The following is a 16,346-nucleotide window of genomic DNA, read 5'->3' on the forward strand; positions in this document are numbered from 1 at the left end:
GAGCCTGTGAAACGAAAACGGCGAAACTAGTCGAATGTTCGCGTGCTACTTGTTGTGAGCCTCTACGGAAAGAGATAGGAGAACAGTGAAACCACCCCTAGGAACTAAATGGTTGGATGTTCACGAATCTTCACAGAACGTGGGGTTCGGAGGCTTGTCTGCACTGTAAAGTACAATAGATGGTGATCTATGGTATCTCTGCCGAAAGAGTACAGTATCGGTGCACGCGGAAGTGTTTCGGAGCACAGCGTTCATCTTTCGTTGCTGAACAAGATCAACAGCAGACCACCCCTATGTGTTCTTATTTTGACCCAACAATATAGTCAATTACGATTGCAGTGGACACGGGATCATCGGGATTCGACAGTCGAGCAATGGAATCGTGTGGGCTCTTCGGATCAATCACATTTTTGCTACACTAGGGTGATGATCGTCTCCAAAAAGGCGGCCATCGAGGTGAACGGCGGCTCGAAACGTGCAGCGCGCCACGAACACAGGCTAGTGGGAGCACTGTTATGCTATGGGAGACATTCTCCTGCGCTTCCATGGTAGAAATCGAAGACACGCTGACAGCTGCAAACCTCCTGCATCCCTTCATGCTTGATGTCTTTCCCGAAGGCGATATCACCTTTCGGCAGTATATTGTCCGTGTATCGGAGCCAGAACCGTGCTACAGTGGTCTGAGGAGCATTATAGCTCATGTCTCGGCGACCAAATTCACCTGATATAAGTCCTATGGTACCCACCTGGGCCGCTGACTGGCGCCATCACCGCGTACACGAGTCAACGGCCCGTTACCTACGCGTATTACATTACCTGTGCGTAGACACCTACCGCACATATCCACAAACCTCCAGAATGAGATTTTCACTCTGCAGCGGAGTGTGCGCTGATATGAAACTTCCTGGCAGATTAAAACTCTGTGCCCGACCGAGACTCGAACTCGGGACCTTTGCCTTTCGCGGGTAAGTGCTCTACCTACCAGCAAACTGTCGGACCCCTGAGAAGCAGAAATAGTGATGTATTTTGTTCCAAAGACGGACAAGCAGCCTGTAATTCATCTTCACTTCCACTGATGATAGCAATGTCATTAGTGAAACTTATCACTGATATCCTTTCACGGTCACTATTAATTCTATTCCTGAATTTTTTTTATTTTCGTCATTGCCTCTTCGATGTATAGACTGAACGGAGTGGCGAAAGAGTACACCCTGGTCTTAACACCATTTTTATTAGTAGCAGTTCGTTCTTGGTGTTCCAGTCTTAATGTTCACACTTGGTTCTTGTATAAAAACACATCAAAAATGTTTTGAATCACCACGGTTCCCAAAACTCCTGAAGATAGACGTTGACTGTGGATATTGAATCACAGACACAGTCCCTTTGACTGTTCAGAGATGTCACTAAACCCGCCCAACGATGTAAACAACCATGCATGAGCAGCGCCTAATAAACTGAATGGGTCCGACAGCCGGTCACTTGTCATTCCACGAGGAAGGAGGTACATGGCTCGTGTTGTCTGTAGTTCAATCATGCCTAGACGGTCAATATCGCGGTTCGATCGCGTCCGCATTGTTACTTTATGCCAGGAAAGGCTCTCAACAAGGGAAATGTTCGGGCGTCTCGGAGTGAACCAAAGCGATGTTGTTTGGACATGGAGGAGATACAAAGCGACAGGAACTGTCGATGACATGCCTCGCTCAGGCCGCCCAAGAACTACTACCGGAGTGGATGACCGCTACGCCGGCCGGTGTGGCCGTGCGGTCTAGGCGCTTCAGTCTGGAACCGCGTGACCGCTCCGGTTGCAGGTTCGAATCCTGCCTCGGGCATGGATGTGTGTGTTGTCCTTAGGTTGGTTAGGTTTGGGTACTTCTAGGTTCTAGGGGACTAATGACCACAGATGTTGGGTCCCATAGTGCTAAGAGCCATTTTGATGACCGCTACCTACGGATTATGGCTCGGAGGAACCCTGACAGCAACGCTACCATGTTGAATAATGCTTTTCGTGGAGCCACAGGTCGTCATGTTACGACTCAAACTGTGCGCAATAGGCTGCATGATGCTCCACTTCGCTCCACGTTCATGGCGAGGTCCATCTTCGCAACCACGACACCATGCAGCGCGTTATAGATGGGCGCAACAACATGCCGAATAGGCCGCTCAGGATTGTCATCATGTTCTCTTCACCGATGAGTGTCGCATATGCCTTCAACCACACAATCGTCGGAGACGTGTTTGGAGGCAACCCGATCAGGCTGAACACCTTAGACGCACTGTCCAGTGAGTGCAGCAAGGTGAAGGTTCCCTGCTGTTTTGGGGTGGCATTACGTGGGGCAGACGTACGCCGCTGGTAGTAATGGAAGCCGTAACGGCTGTACGATACCTGAATGTCATATTACGACTGATAGTGCAACTATATCGGTAGCACATTGGCGAGGCATTCGTCTTCATCGACGACAATTCGCGCCCCCATCGTGTACATCTTGTGAATGACTTCCTTCAGGATAACGACATCGCTCGACTAAACTGCCCAGCATGTTCTCCAGACATGAACCCTATCGCACATGCCTATGATAGACTGAAAAGGGCTGTTTATGGACGTCGTGACCTACCAACCGCTCTGAGGGATCTACCCTGAATCGCCATTGAGGAGTGGGATAATCTGGACCAACAGTGCCTTGATGAACTTGTGGATAATATGCCACGACGAATACAGGCACGCAACAATGCAAGAGGACGTGCTATTGCGTATTAGAGGTACCGGTGTGCACAGCAGTCTGGACCACCACCACTGAAGGTCTCGCTGTATGGTGGTACAACGTACAATGTGTGCTTTTCATGAGCAAAGAAAAGGGCGGAAATGATGTTTATGTTGATCTCTATTCCAATTTTCTGAACAAGTTCCGTAACTCTAGGAACCGAGGTAATGCAAAACTGTTTTTGATGTGTGTAGTTCATTATCCATTCTTCCCTACGGTTTACTCACATTTTTCTCAGACTTTCAAATATCTTGCCGCTTTTTACATTCCTAAACATTTTATCCAGGTCCACAAATTCTATGTATGTGTCTTCATTAATCTCAAGTCTTGCTTCCATTATCAATCCCAATGCCAGAACTGCTCCTCTGTTACCACAACCCTTCCGAAATCCATCCTGATCGTCTTAAAATAACAGATACTCAATTCTCTCTATTATAATTGTCAGCAACATGAATGTATGAGCTGCTAGCTGATTGTACGTTAGTTCTCGCATTTTTCTCTCTGGCTATCTTCGGCATTTTCTGCATGATTTTTTTCGGACAGTCTGTTTGTATGTCTCCAGACTCATAGATTGTACCCATCAACTTGTATAGTCGTCTGTTGCCCCCTCCCTCTCGTGTTTAAACAGTAAGCGATAAGCCGTCACGGAGATGCATATCTAGCTCCTCTAGCAGACATTATGAAAGAGTGCTTGTGTATCACTGGCGTCTTACTGTCATAATTCAGAGATTGTACGTCTAAAGAAGAGTAACGTATTACTTGCTCTCAGTTACGCCTCGCGGTGTGATCATATCGAGACAGTCGGGTATATTCGAGTCTACCAACATTCGCTCATCCCACGCTCCATTCTTGCATGGATAGGAAATGGTTGGGCTATTGGGGAAGTCGCAGTCTACATTCTCTCCGCCACAAGATGGTCTGTGAAGATTGTTACTTTGTCTGGAACATGGTTCGCTAAACATCGTAGTGTCAGCTCTCAACTAAGGATTTACTTTATTTATTGATTACCGCTGTATACATTTAACCCACTATTTGTTGTCCTAATTATGTTGCCTTCTAGACATATCTCCCCGACACATCCGTCTACTGAAACCTATCTCTCTCTCTCTCTCTCTCTTCTCTCTTTCTCTCTCTCTGTATCTGTGTGTGTGTGTGTGTGTGTGTGTGTGTGTGTGTGTGTGTGTGTTTGTGTGTGTGTGTGGGGGGTGGGGGTGGGTAGGTGGGTGTGTTTGTGTGTGTGTGTGTGTTATGTTCCATTCCTTCTTTATTTGTTGACCAGACGGGCTACGCAAAACGGCTACAAATCCCTGGGATTTTGACTATGTTAGTTTGATGGTCAGTTAATGTAGTTCCCAGTTTCATCAATATTGGCTATGAAAATGTATATATTGTGATTGACAGAAGGCATCACTATGACTGCATTATTTGATGATGTCATGCTTAGAGTGGCTACAATTTTGTTCGAAATTATTTCCATTACGCATAATCAGCAAAGAGTGAAAAACGATATTGACTAGTAAGTCATGCAGTGAGACTCAGTATTCCTATAATTGTCCCAAAGGAAGTTTTCCGACCTTTAAACTGGGAGAACGAAGAAATAATACGTATTTGAATACCTTCGTTTTCCTTAGGACAATGTCCTGCTTTCCTTCAGAACAGCTGAAGTACTACAGGAGACGGCATACTTAGTAGAGTAAGTCTGAAAGTAGTTTCCATTTTCAGTTACAATAGGACTAATATAATGTATAAGCAACATATCAAAAAGAAAATACTACAGACTAACAATAAAGTCTTAGATCAGGGATAGTTTTTACATTTAGGGCAGGCAGAAACAGGCAGGCTGATCAAGAAAAGAAATAAACACAAAAGTAAAAAAATTCTGAAGTACTTCCTATAAAATAAATTTCTTCTAAAATCAGTGAAAGGAAAATTGTCAGCCAGTGTTCGCCAACAATTTTGATTTATAGCAGTAAGCTATGGAACGTAAACTTATAGACTATCGAGAAACAGAGCATTTATCAGTCGAGTAAGCGAGATCACCGTAGTCTAGGGGTAGCTTATTCGACTAGTAATCAAATCATTTCACTTCTTATATTTTGAATAAAACTCATCAGCAATGGTGGCCGAGTACTTCCGACATAAGGAGTCACCCTCGTTCTGCCTACAGCCTTTTCAAAGGGGGCGGAGGTGCATACAGATCTTTGGGGTACCTTCTTGCCCCTGCGACAGGAAGCTGCCCCTAAAAGGCGGAAGAATCAGCAATGACCAAAGGTATGAGGATGCAGAAGGCAATGAAAACAGCTACACTGCAGTCACATAGTGTGTATCCACAGAACCTGTGGCATGTTATTAAAAAAGTGTCATGACGAGCTCTCCATTCGCAAAAGATTCCAGAAATGTCCCCCATTCTGATCTTCGAGAGAGGACTGCCAAAGGGTGGATGACCACGAGAAAAAGATTGAATAACTAACGAATGGGTAACATTTCACGACTCGGAGCGTGGAATGTCAAATGTATGAATGTTGTAGGGAAGTTAGGAAATCTGAAAAATGGAATGCAACGGATCAATCTAGATAGAGTGCGGATTCGTGAATTGAAACAAGACAAGAATGTCAGATGAGGCGAGTATAGGGTAATATCAACGGCAACAGAAAATGATGTCACAGGAGTCGAATTCGTCATGAAATAGGAAGGCACGGCACGAAACGTGTCATTATGGACAGTTCAGTGATAGGATTGTTCTTATCACAATCGACAGCAAACCAAAGCCAACAACAACTGTTCAGTTATATGTGCCTACCTCACAAGCAGAAGATGAAGAAATACGATGACTGCATGACGATTTTGAACGTTTAGTTCAATATTTAAAGGAATATACAAAAATTTAGTTGTATAGGTGATTGCAACGCTGTAGTAGGTTCAGGACTACAAAACAGAGTGACTGGAAAATATGGACTTGGGAGCAGGAACGAGAGAGACGGAAGTCTAACTGAGTTCTGCAATAAAGTTCAGCTAGGAAGTACGTTGTTCAAAAATCACAAGAGGCTGCATATTTCGAAAACGCCTGAAGGCGAGGGTAGATTCCTGCTGGAGTACATAATATACAAAAGGGAAGTTATTTTGAGAGAACGATCTCTCAAGAAGAGAGACACCGGTGTTCTTTATCACCCACATAATTTAATATACACACAGACGACGTCGCAAGAACGAGGCGAAATAAATTACTGCACCATTATAAGCTTAATAATGAAGTTATAAATACATTCTTGTTTGTAGATGATCAAATAATCTTAGCTGACACAGAAGATAAATTACAGAGAGTAATTTGGTTGCTGCACGAGGTAGCAAATGTTTGTAGTATAACAATCTGTAGAGATAAAATTAAGATAATGGCAATCCATGGTAAGGGGTATTTACGAACAAAATAACAAAATCGCTAGAACAAATACCTGATATGTGATATATACTACATCCAATGATCAAGAATTCAAACTGCAAAAATTTAATCAGCTGATAGTTATTATATGTCACTTTCCCCTAAAAAGGAAATGTTGAGAAAGAGACGTATTAAAATTATATAACGTGACGGCAGTACCAGCTCTAAAGGGCTAGAATTGAAGCAGCAGAGATGAGACCCCCTAAGATCACCAGCTGATTACAAAAACGTAGATCGAAAAACGAATAGTAAAATTAGAAATGAACTGGGCGTCAAAAGCACACATCTGAAAGCAGAGGAGTATAGACAGAAATAGGATGAACACATTCAAAGCATGTCGAACGAATACACCAAATAATAAACGTAGCCGGCCGCGGTGGTCTCGCGGTTCTAGGCGCGCAGTCCGGAACCGTGCGACTGCTACGGTTGCAGGTTCGAATCCTGCCTCGGGCATGGATGTGTGTGATGTCCTTAGATTAGTTAGGTTTAAGTAGTTCTAAGTTCTAGGGGACTGATGACCACAGCAGTTGAGTCCCATAGTGCTCAGAGCCATTTGATTTTGAATAAACGTGCAAACAAACACCTCAAAGGGAAAAAGTTATTGGGAGTTCTAAGAAGATATCGAAAACTAAGTTGCAGTGTATTTGAAATTGTAACAGGAGATGGAATCTAAACCAAAACTGAATATCTGATGGTGGTGGTGAAGATGATGATGATTACAACATGGTCTGAGAGCGATTCCGGTTTCAGGTACTAGACTAAGTCATACCTAGAACTCAGATCATAATATAGTAATGATGAAGAGCAGATTAAAGTTTAAGAGCATCGTCCGGAAGAATCCGTGTGGAAAGAAATGGAAAACTTAAGTACTGAGGAACGGTGAGGTGCATTTGAAGTTCTCTCTAGTTGAAGATTCTGCGTTATGAATATTACAATAGTCGATTCAGTTGAAGAAGAACTGACATCTCTAAAAAGGGCAATCACAGAAGCTGGACATATGGGTACAGGTACAAGGGAGGTAACTGCGAAAAAACCTTGAGTACCGCAGGAAATACTTAAACAGATCGATGTAAGAAGAAAGTACAAGAGTGTCGGGGAAAAGAAAGGAATGAAACAGAATAAGTCAACTGGGAATGAAATAAATAGGAAGTGTAAGGAAGTCAAGGTGAAATGGCTGAGTGAAAACTGCAAGGAAATCGAAATGAAATGGTCGTCTGAAGGAATGACTCGGCGTATTTGAAAATCAAAACAATCTTCGGTGAATTTAAAAGCAAGGGTGGCAACATTAAGATTACGATGTGAATTTCACTGTTAAGTGCAGAAGAGAGGGCGGATAGGTGAAGAAAGAGCATTGAAGGCCTGTATGAGGGGTAGAAACTGGCTGATGACATGACAGAAGAAGAAATTGGAGTCGATATGGGAGAGAGAGGGTATCCAGTATTAGAGTCAGAGCTCGTTGGGTTAACATAGCGGAATGTGGGAGAGCATTATCCTCCTGGAAAGCACTCCCTGAAATACTGTTCATGAATGGCAGCACAACAGGTCGAATCATCAGATTGGCGTACAAATTTTCAGTCAGAGTGAGTGGTCTCCTGCTGTCAAACGAAATCGCACCCCAGACCATAACTTCAGGTACAGGTCCAGTGTGTCAAGAACAAAGACAGGTTCTGGTCTCATCCTAATCAACACAAGGCCACCACTAGCTACGAGGCAGACAACACTATACTCCTCCACTCTGCTCTCCAGTGAGCTTCCAATTGTTGTTGTTGTGGTCTTCAGTCCTAAGACTGGTTTGATGCAGCTCTCCATGCTACTCTACCCTGTGCAAGCTTCTTCATCTCCCAGTACCTACTGCAACCAACATCCTTCTGAATCTGCTTAGTGTATTCATCTCTTGGTCTCCCTCTACGATTTTTACCCTCCACGCTGCACTCCAGTACTAAATTGGTGATCCCTTGATGCCTCAGAACATGTCCTACCAACCGATCCCTTCTTCTGGTCAAGTTGTGCCACAAACTCCTCTTCTCCCCAATTCTGTTCAATACCTCCTCATTAGTTATGTGATCTACCCATCTAATCTTCAGCATTCTTCTGTAACTCCACATTTCGAAAGCCTCTATTCTTTTCTTGTCTAAACTATTTATCGTCCATGTTTCACTTCCATACATGGCTACAATCCATACAAGTACTTTCAGAAACGACTTCCTGACAAATCTATACTCGATGTTAACAAATATCTCTTTTTCAGAAAAGCTTTCTTTGCCATTGCCAGTCTACATTTTATATCCTCTCTACTTCGACCGCCGGCCGCGGTGGTCTCGCGGTTCTAGGCGCGCAGTCCGGAACCGTGCGACTGCTACGGTCGCAGGTTCGAATCCTGCCTCGGGCATGGATGTGTGTGATGTCCTTAGGTTAGTTAGGTTTAAGTAGTTCTAAGTTCTATGGGACTAATGACCACAGCAGTTGAGTCCCATAGTGCTCAGAACCATTTGAACCATTTTTTTCTACTTCGACCATCATCAGTTATTTTTCTCCCCAAATAGCAAAACTCCTTTACTACTTTAAGTGTCTCATTTCCTAATCTAATTCCCTCTGCATCACCCGACTTAATTCGACTATATTCCATTATCCTTGTTTTGCTTTTGTTGATGTACATATTATACCCTCCTTGCAAGACACTGTCCATTCCGTTCAACTGCTCTTCCAAGTCCTTTGTTGTCCCTGACAGAATTACAATGTCATCGGCGAACCTCGAAGTTTTTATTTCTTCTCCATGGATTTTATTACCTACTCCGAACTTTTCTTTCGTTTCCTTTACTGCTTGGTCAATATACAGATTGAATAGCGTCAGGGAGAGGCTACAACCCTGTCTCACTCCCTTCCCAACCACTGCTTCCCTTTCATGTCCCTCGACTCTTATAACTGCCATCTGCTTTCTATACAAATTGTAAATAGACTTTCGCTCCTTGTATTTTACCCCTGCCACCTTCAGAATTTCAAAGAGAGTATTCCAGTCAACATTGTCAAAAGCTTTCTCTAAGTCTACAAATGCCATAAACGTAGGTTTGCCTTTCCTTGATCTTTCTTCTAAGATAAGTCGTAGGGTCAGTATTGGTTTGGGGTCGGTAGAACACATGCTACAAGGCGTCTGGCTCCACGCTCACACATGTATGTTTATATCCATGAATTCCTACCTATCTCATCCTAAGTGAGCATCAATAGTTGAGTGGAGGACATGTAAACGGAATGCGAACACACACTGGATGCAAAGGATTTTGACACTTCGCGACTCCGCGTATCTTCTAAATTTCTTTTAACCCTTTCAATGACTTTCGTTCCGCGATCGCGTATTTTGTGATAGGATTTTACCGCAAATACTCAGGTATCGGTCATTTGTCTTCCTTGTTACTTTTATCGACTGGAACACATGAAATTGAAAATCCGAATGCCGTGACAGTTCCAGTTGGATAAAGCCACGTTCTCGCTGTTGCAAGTAGGCAATCTGTCTGTTGGCATACAATTCTCTCTAATGCACAATCAATGAAAGTAAATGGTTTAAAAATCATAAACAAAAAAGTAACAGCAATCTGTAAAACCATATTAATTCAAAATTAAAATTACTCTGAAAGCGAAACCGAATGGCTATACCGACACCAAAGGAACTGATTAGCAAATAAACTGTACATACTAGTGATTAAGCAAACATTGTGACTAGTAGCAATTTTTCTTCGTAAATTGAAACGAACAAAATATGGACATGTGCACTGCTCATGTGAATCAACGAGTGACAAAAGTATAAACGTGTGTTTTACTCATGTGAATCGGAAGTGACTAAGTTCAAGTGGATAGTCACCGATTAACACAAAACATCACAAGACACGTTAGGCAGTGAGAATTATAACCAGTGCTACGAAATTTCACTCCAGCGCGCATGCTGAAAATTTTAGATACCTGCAGACGAGTCTTGCAGCTTGCAGACGAAGAACCACAGCAACGATCCAAGGACCACAAAGTGAAGTTCGCCCTATAGTGAGCTTCGCAGATGCGTCGAACACACTCGCGATCCAGTCACGTAATGAGTTATCAACGAAAAGGCAATACTTCGAAGGCATCTTAGCTAGCCCGCGCCTACCGGCGACAACTGCCAAGCCTGTACTGCGTGCGAACGGCTAGGCAAGTTACGGCAACAGTTGCATGCGTCGCCTCTGACAATGAATGATAGCTGACTGACTTTAAGGGTTGCGTGCCCAGCGGCAATTCAAAATATGTACATGGACTTTTCCCCAAATATAGAGACCTGTATAACAATAAATGCATCCAAACTAAGAACTTATGTCAAGTATCGAGTGTACACTAAACACGAACAATTGTATAGTCATTTCAGAGCGGAAATAAGATATTACTGAACAGTGTATAAATGAAGTGAGCGAGTACTCACGCTAGCTTTGTAAATCTGATGTTCACATCCTTATCCCTTACCCTATTAGTGATATAAGCTTAGTGTTAAGCAGAATCTAGCTCAGGTTTTCTTTATTGTTTCATGAAAAAAATGCACCAAAACGAATACAAGTCACGGACATTTAGCTACATGGACGAACATTTAACATAATGAGACTCTATCTTCGCAACGTCTTTGTCTTGCCCACCAAACCATGTCAAGATGCGGTGAGACAAGACCACAAACTACCATACACAACCCACAGCGAAGAACGTCAAAGTGTTTTATGTTCGTGTGCAACATGAAAGTTTATTAGTGTAAATTTAAGCCTTGAGCAAATGCCGTGCAATTCGCACATAAACAAAAACTCTACGAAAGAGACTAAAACCCCTCAACTAACTAAAACATCGTACAAATGTACAGACAATGATTAGTGTATAAGCCGTCTACCTTTGATTTTCATGTTATGTTATAAGTTTCTCTCTTTTCAGCAGGACAGAATTTATTAAATAATAAACATTAAGAACATGAAAACTAGATCAATCTGTTGTACAACTATATTTCAAGGAATGAAGGTCAGCGCCTGTCCATTGACAAACGAACACAAATGACCGTGGCACCAACCGCAATGAACTGAAGCATAATAGTGCGAAAACAATGGACTTTTAAGTTATTTGATAAATATTATAGATATTATGATGTATATGCTATGTTAATTAATTTAAGAGTGTGACTTTGACACGCCGGCCGGTGTGGTCGTGCGGTTCTAGGCGCTTCAGTCTGGGACCGCATGACCGCTACGGTCGCAGGTTCGAATCCTGCCTCGGGCATGGATGTGTGTGATGTCCTTAGGTTAGTTAGGTTTAAGTAGTTCTAAGTTCTAGGGGACTGATGACCACAGATGTTAAGTCCCATAGTGCTCAGAGCCATTTGAACCATTTGTGACTTTGACAATTTACATGAATGCATGTGCTGTGTGCAACTACATCACTGGAATTACGTATGGCTCATGAGAATCCAGTAGGAGTTCTCGTTCTCCACACGGGAGGCGATGAGATGTTGTATTTTCACACCGCCACATCTCATCACATAAAACACTTTTTTGAGTAATGAAAAAGGCCAAGAACCATTTATTTGCATTTTGATGATTTACAAGGAGAAATTAATCCAGATCCACTGACGCGCCTAAAAAAACTATAGACTAATTCAACGCGCGTGTAAAAACATCGATATAGAAGACAGACTCTGAAGACAATTGAATATTAAAAAAAAAAAAAAAAGCAAGCGCGCAACCCATCGTCCACTGCCGGACGATATCACTCTCTTTTTATCTCCTTTATAATATGAACGCACCATTACATAGGCGTCCTTATTAGACTTGTAATTTGTTAAACTCTGTCATTTTGTTGCATGTTGGACTAGCATGTGTCAAAAACACAGAGTGGTTACTGAATGGACAATTCTACGTGATTTCTAAACTTTTCAAACCACTCAAGCTCTGTCACTGTTATTGACGTAAGTGTTAACATGTTATATGAACTTAAGTTCCAAGTTCTTAATTATAGTGTCAATTACTCTAAATTTGTATTTGCTTAATCATTTACTTTCTACGTGCCAAGTATTTTTATTTTATTTTTATTTGTTATTGTTTATTTTATTTTTTTTACAGAGCCAACTGTGTCCGACGTGTCATTGTGCGGACAGAACAGTCGAGGCCGACGTTAAAATACTATTTATATTCGCCCCTTGTAATATTCTTAAAACTTAGTTTTAAACTGGCCCTTGGTTACATTTTCATTGCGAGTGACGTCCGGGAATTTCTTAGCATACTTTACTTCTCCAAACGCACATCGCTCGCACAAAGCCTCACTGTTCCACAATGGTACGCGTTGCTTTCTAAATGGGAAAGGGAGCCACGCAAGTATACGTTGCTTCCCCTTCTTAATCTGATGCTTAATAATAATAATATTTCTTTACATCAGAAAGCGCGACATCGCCTGCAGCGCCTCTCCTGGGCTCGTGATCATATCGGTTGGACCCAAGACGGCTGGAAAACCGAGTTCTTATTTCAGCTGCCAGGAGCTGACGGTAGGTTTCGAGTGTGGCGCAGATCCCACGAAGCCATGGGTCCAAGTCGTTAACAAGGGCACTGTGCAAGTTGGTGGTCATTCCAAAATTGTGTGGGCTGTCTCTACAGGAAATGGACTGTGGTCCAACTAACCGATCATTTGACTGCAAATGGTTGTGTTAGATTATTTGGACATCATTTGCAGCCATTCGTGGACTTCATCTTATAGTTGGCAAATGCGCCATGTCATCGGGCCACAACTGTTCGCGACTGGTTCGAAGAACATTCTGAATAATTCTATCCAATGATTTGGCAACTCAGATAACCCGATTTGAGTCCCACGGAATATCTATGGGACGTAATAGAGAGGTCATTTCGTGCACAAAGTCGTGCACCGGCAATTATGGACGGCTATAGAGCCAGAATGGCTCATTATTTCTGCAGGGGACTTCCAACGACTTCTTGACTACGTGCACTAATCTGGGCAAAAGGAGATCCTACACGATGGTAGGAGGTATCCAATGACTTTTGTCACCTCAGTGATGATCTGTCTTTGACACACCAGAGGGTGAGAGCCGCAATAGCGGTCGAACCATTGAAAGCTTCCCTTAGTAAATTATTTTCTTTTGGTTTGACTTAACTGGTTTGGTGTAACTTTGCTGTTGTTCAACTTTGGGTGACTTTGTGTATTTCCAACTGCGAAATAAACCAAATATATCCGCCTGTGAGAATGCAACATGAATTTGGTCCTATTTAATAATCTTTCTAAAAATGTGCAGACTGATTAAATCCTGAACTTTACTCTTTAATTAAACAAAGCGGTCCCTGTGCGTTAAAGATGTCCTTATAATGCTATTTATGAAATGTTCCCTGTGCACTGATAATTATCATAACAAACGAATCGTGAAATGAAAACATCTTACCTCGTAGTGTAATTGCGTGGAAACTCGGTGCTTGCTGTTCTCTGTGGGCCAGCTGCAAATTGCTAATTACAGTTGCAGAGACCTTAGTGCGATGCTCTAGGTTACAAGTAAACTATTCTATACACATCATTGAATGAGACACTCTTTAAATAAAAATTACTTTGGTCGAGCGTATGGACAACGCTGTTAGGTGAAATATTCCTTTAACAGACTGTTTTAAAAGTATCTGATATATTATTAATTGTATGTTACTACACTCATGTCCGGCCCCGGTAGCTGAGTGGTCAGCGTGACGGAATGTCAATCCTAAGGTCCAGGGTTCGATTCCCGGCTGGTCAGAGATTTTCTCCGCTCAGGGACTGGGTGTTGTGTTGCCTAATCATCATCATTTCATCACCATCGACGAGCAGGTCGCCTAAGTGGCGTCAACTCGAAAGACCTGCACCAGGCGAACGGTCTACCCGACGGGAGGCCCTAGCCACACGACATTTCACTACACTCATTAACATTGGCAAAGGGTAATATTGATGTGAAACTCCTACTCTCAGAAATTTTAGACAACTAACTGATGTTGATGTTGTTGTCGTCTTCAGTCCTGAGACTGGTTTGATGCAGCTCTCCATGCATACAGTAAAGGTGCATGCCCTCGGGAAAAATTACGGCTGTAATTTCCCCTTGCTTTCAGCTGTTCGCAGTACCAGCACAGCAAGGCCGTTTTGGTTAGCGTTACAAGGCCAGATCAGTCAATCATCCAGGCCGTTGCCCCTGCAACTACTGAAAAGGCTGCTGCCCCTCTTCCGGAACCACACGTTTGTCTAGTTGGTTGGTTGGTTTGGGCGATTAAAGGGACCAGACTGCTACGGTCATCGGTCCCGTTTGTCTGGCCTCTCAACAGATATCCCTCCGTTGTGGTTGCACCTACGGTACGGCTATCTGTATCGTTGAGGCACGCAAGCCTCCCCACCAACGGCAAGGTCCATGGTTCATGGGGGGGGGGGGGGGAATAATTGATAAATATAAAAAATACCTTGCAGTGAAAATTACACAATCTTTAAGGAAAAATCTGATTTTCACTGAGATGCGTCTGCTTTCCGCAGCGCTGCGGCGAGGACGTCTTGTTTACGTCCCGTCCGCGCGGTCGCGAGTGCCCGTAGTTGTTTACTACTGCGTTGTCGCTAGTTTAGAGTCCATCACTACCGACGCAACATGGCACATTCATACAGACAAACCACCATCAAGATCAGTTTTCAAACCGATCATGCACGACCGCGAGCTTTCGAAGTGGAACGTTTTCTACGTGACGACGTTAAAATTGACCCGCGAGACATAATTGGTATCCATCTCTCTATCACGAGCAGTGTTGTCTACGTCAAGCTAGTAAGTGGCGAGGTGTGCAACAGAATCGTGAGCGCACATGCGAACGATCTTAAATTCAAACATTCTGATGGCCATATTGGGGCGGTCTCTATCGATCACGCGGGGCTTGGCCTCCGTACGATACGCGTCTTCGAACTCCCTTTCGAAGTACCACCGGACGTCGTCACCGCGGCTTTCCAGCCCTACGGTAAAGTGATCAGCCATATGGCCGAAAAATGGACCACCTTTACAACGTACCCCGTTCTTAACGGGGTACGACAGATTAAAATTGAACTGACCAAACATGTTCCGTCATATCTTGTCATTGGCGGATGTAGGGCGATCATTATGTATGACGGTCAGCCACGCACTTGCTCTGGTTGTGGCCAAGTAGGGCACGTCCGGTCGGATTGTCTCCGACGACGGCTTACGCAAATCCCGACAGGTGAATCTATGACTCCTTCTACGGTGACGACCCTTCCTCTCAATTACGCCGAAGTTACACGGGCAGCACCCTTTTCCGATGCTGACGACATTAGTACGATAGCCGCCCCCGATGGAGAGACCAAACTGGCTTCTGCAGTACAGGATCCGGCCTCTACATCGGCGCCCCCACCTGAAGATAATCACCGACCGACCTTGCAAGAAGGCGTGGATGCCAGGATGGACATTGACCCACGGGTTGTGCCGACAGCGGCTTTTCTTCCAGACACCGGAGCATCTGACGAAATCCACCCACATTCAGATACTGAAACACACGTCCGTAAACAGCGTTCCCCGCGAAAACACAAGAGACGGCGGCGTGCTCCATCGGATGAGTGTTTGCAGCGATCGTCTGACATGGACTGTGGAAATTCCGACGACGGTACCGGTGGTACAGAGGCCGCTGTAACTTCAAACTCAACAGATCGCCGTGGTGACAGCTTCAGCCCCTCAGACCCCACAGCACAGCAGGATCACAAGCAGACAACCGCTGCCGATTCCCAGCCAGCAGAGCCGATGGATTCAGCGCCGAGTGCCGCAGCAGCCACTAACAGCCACCAACAGCCGATGGAGTCAGCGCCGAGTGCCGCGGCAGCCACTAACAGCCACCAACAGCCGATGGTGTTTCATGGCGACTGGGCGGACGACTGTGAGGAACACTCCTTGCCCATCGTGTCGGACGACACGGGGGGGCCGGCCGAAGTGGCCGTGCGGTTAAAGGCGCTGCAGTCTGGAACCGCAAGGCCGCTACGGTCGCAGGTTCGAATCCTGCCTCGGGCATGGATGTTTGTGATGTCCTTAGGTTAGTTAGGTTTAACTAGTTCTAAGTTCTAGGGGACTAATGACCTCAGACGTTGAGTCCCATAGTGCTCAGAGCCATTTG

The sequence above is a fragment of the Schistocerca nitens genome, chromosome 4, assembly GCF_023898315.1.
Source record: "Schistocerca nitens isolate TAMUIC-IGC-003100 chromosome 4, iqSchNite1.1, whole genome shotgun sequence".
NCBI lineage: Eukaryota > Metazoa > Arthropoda > Insecta > Orthoptera > Acrididae > Schistocerca > Schistocerca nitens.